The following is a 4,204-nucleotide window of genomic DNA, read 5'->3' on the forward strand; positions in this document are numbered from 1 at the left end:
AGACAAGCAAACATTCTCAGAGTTTAAGTAGTATATAGATAATATTATATGAGATTGACATGGCTTTTTACTTTTTTTTTCATGTGTTAAGTCTTCCACATGCAAATCTACCTGAGTAAAATGAATAGTTCATGTTCATGACCTTTCGAAATTCAGGTAACAAGAATATCATAGATCTGAATATAACTGACTAAAGATATATTCTAAGTTAGTTATAAAAGGATGAAATATATTACTCGGAACAACAGGACAACCAATAAATTGCCATTAAAACAGTATTGCAACATCACTCTCCATTTCATATCAAAAGTCTGTTACAGTATTCAGAAGACCTGCAAAAAAGCACAAAATTCAAACTTGTTTCAAATCAATCCAAATCTTCTGCAGTATCCTAACCAACGTAAAACAACCAACAGACTAATTAAAAATTATGTAGAAACTTCTATCAGAAGAATGGTTAGAAATGTACAATAACAGCTATTGGTGATTAGTTTGAAATATGAGTAACAAGCAAACCCTACAACTGTGCTTTAAGTCGTAATTGACGGAATACGGTGCATTTGTGGATAAAGATCCATAGAAGAGGCATTTGGGACAATGTTTCAAAGGACATAAAGACGCTTTTAGACTAATGAAAACAAATACATCAACCATGACATAACACACAATAGATTCGGAACATACCATAGACTATAAAAATACAGAGTGATTCATTTTGACTGACAGAGAGAGAAGAGCTAGAATGGATTGAATTCTTGCTGACCTGGAGCAGGAATACAATAATTTCATAAAAACATAACATTTAACTCTCTATTGTAATATACAGGTAACAAATGTGTGTTTGTTGTTTAATACATATACACATGATTCACTTCTGTAGTTGCATGCTTTTGCCTACAGGTAACAGTTGAAATATACAATGAATTATACTTATTGGTTCCTCAATTGAATAATGTTACTTCCAGGTAAAGTACCCATTTATAACTTACCAAAATGTATTTCAATAAACATTTTTTGTGCAATACAGACCTACTTAAGTAGGAAATTTAAACAAAACATTTTCCACTGTATTTTCATAATACATCCAATAGAGGTTTAAGGCAAGATGCTCAATAGTAAAAACCTTCCTGAATATTTCCTTCATTGTCAATTGTGCTCAGTCAGATGAGAACAAATAAGCAATATTGCTTGACATTGCAACTTCCATTGTAACAAGTTTGTCCAAAAGACCGCAAGGGTAATTTTAAGCCAAACATCTTAATAAACTTTCCACAGACTGTATATTGTACTGGACGTCATATTCCAAGACCATGTTTAAACAGACAAAAGTCACAATTCCTTGGAGCTGCATCTAGGGTCTTGATAGGTATGTGTTTGAATGGGATTGTGAATCTAGTTTTTCAGCCATTTTTCTCATGTAAACAGCTGTTAATTTCAAAAACTTTTGAACCTTTGGCTTATGATTTAACTTTATGATAGTTCGTCGGGAAATCTATAACCAAGCACGAGATACGAAAACCTCTAGTTGTTAGCGAGCCTAACTCCTCTGCTCTGCTAGTTATCCGAAATATATCACATCAGCAAACTTTACTAATTTATTAAATTATGCTTAATTAATACCATTAATGTAAATAATAAAAATTAAACACCTAAAAATTGATCCCTGAGATACTCCACTAGTAAGAAAGGTCCAATTTGACCATAACAACATTTTGCTTTCACTCATTGAATCATCTAACTATCCAATTAACTAGTCTTTACCAAATCCAACTACAAGACTACTCTTCAGTCCAGTGCATAAATATGCCCCACAATTGCACAACATAAAGAAACACACGAGAACACACAAGCACAACAACTGAAACAAAAATAAACAGACGAAGATAAGCAACTACACCCACAAGAAAGTCTGGAAGCAAATGAAGATACAAGTGACTTCATTTTAGTAGCATCCAAGAAACAAAGATAACTAACACCACACAAACAAATACTATACACACAAAACCTTCACAATTCTCAATAATCATCTAAGGAGTACCAACAAAATACAGAGAACCAGAACTTGCAGCTGAAATCAAAAGATGTAAGCCAAACGCCAATATCTCAGCCTCAAACGTTTAGCCAAGAGTGATGTCCTTGTCAAAGGAGCAAAGGCCAGTGACCTCAACTGACTCTTAAAAGAATGGCCCCAAGGCACTTTTACATCAGGAACTATAATAATACACATTCCAGAAACTAAACCCAACCCAAAATCTTTTGTCATAAAATATTCACCTACCAGTATCACAATCCTCAATGGCCTACCTATAGACTTCTCCCCGAGCCAAATCATAGCTTTCATCGAAGAATTTAAACACAGGGGCATCCTTCGATGCAACCAAAACCAGGATTCTATGCACAGGCAGCATCTTCCTCTAGCCCTTAACCGTATCCGATTTTAACTATCTATGAGGTCCATGGAATTTTGTCCTACCAGTTACATGCACCACCCCTGGAAGCTCCAATAATCTATTTTCGGTATTCCTTAGGGACGTTTACCCTTCAATCACCACTGAAGAAATCCGTAACACAATCGAAACAAAATACAAAGCCACATAAAATCGGCGCAGGTTTACCAACGCAGTTCGTCAAAATCGTAACGACGTTAAAAACATTGCTGAAATCATCCTCAACAATGGAGTTTCGTACCACTTCACAGCGGAAACACCACATCTCAAACGACCCCTCCCTCGTCTCAGCCAGTCACTTCCGGCTTTCACAACCAGTAACCAGCCATGCATACCATCTTCATTTCATCTCTCCTCTTCAACTAGCCAGAAAACTCAAACCTCCAAGTTAGTCTCAACCTCAGACCAGTGCACACAAACAGAAGCTCATTTTCTGCCCATCTATCTGTGACCCAAAAGATATGACCCTGACCAGACCCCTTCTGAACAGGAGCGAATTTCTATTTAACATCCGAAGAATGACGAAAGATTCCACGTTACCTCACAGTCTTGCCTATCACTCTGCCTCCTCTTATTTCTTAAGAATACCCCAGAAAACCCACTTTCACTGATAAGGCGTCAATCCATTACCTGTGTCCGGTTAACGAGAAGGTACAGGATAGTTCTAGAAAATAGGTGGCACCACACCAGTCACGTGACCTCGATGACGCAACAATATGAACTTGGTATGAGTAGAAAGGGCTTAAGTGATTAGGTGAATAATAAAAATGGGTCTGAGTGCGAAGCAGAGACATTGGTCAATTCAATAAAATAAATGGCCAATTTAGGACTTAAGTTCCTTCAGGGCGGCAGGGATCTAAAAATATGCCGGCGAATGCTCTAGTATTTACTAGATATAGGGTAGTCTGGTATATAAAAGAGGGTGACAACGTGACGAGAGAGGAATGTGTGTGTAGACAGTGAGTAATTGATCTGCAGACAGAAGTATTATTGAGCACGTTCGTTGTTATAGCGTTTGTTTAACGCGATTGTTGAAGTTGAGTGTATCGGTAAAGTTATATTCGGAAAGAATAAACCAGTTTTATTAAGAAAGGACTTGTGTCGCTTAAGTTTCGTCGGAACGAAGTTACGGAAAATCAATTAATAAACGGAGACGTAACAATATCATTTCCTAATCCTCAAGCGAGGCGAAGGAGGACTGATTAATCTTCGAACACCCCGATAATTAATTATTTATTTTAATGATTAACTTAATCGAAATACCTGCCAGTTAGTTTAGTTTTGTTATCACGAACGAAGACAATGAAACTGAACTCACACATAAACATATACAACATACCAACGAATATTTTCAAACTGAACACAGAAACTCACCAATTTAATTAAAGTACAGTACTAGAATCACAAGATATCCAAAGCGTGATATCAAATGGTGTTACAACTGCCAACATTACGGACATGTGGCAACCGCATGCAAAGCTCTCCCACGGGGGAGAACACAGAAACGTAGACTGTTCAAGAGTAAACACACAGCCACATTGCTGTAACTGCCAACAGCAACACACGGCAAACTACAAAGGATGCCAAAAATACAAGAACACCGAAACACACATAACAAACATAGTAAATAACACGAACACTCAAGACACACACATACAGAACCAGGAAGCAAACAGAACACAAAGAAGAACACCTTTGTTGCCAACACCAAAACCTAAAGAGACCATCAACACAAATCAACAATCTACAACACATAC

This window comes from Limulus polyphemus, unplaced genomic scaffold (genome assembly GCF_000517525.1).
Source record: "Limulus polyphemus unplaced genomic scaffold, Limulus_polyphemus-2.1.2 Scaffold361, whole genome shotgun sequence".
Taxonomy (NCBI): domain Eukaryota; kingdom Metazoa; phylum Arthropoda; class Merostomata; order Xiphosura; family Limulidae; genus Limulus; species Limulus polyphemus.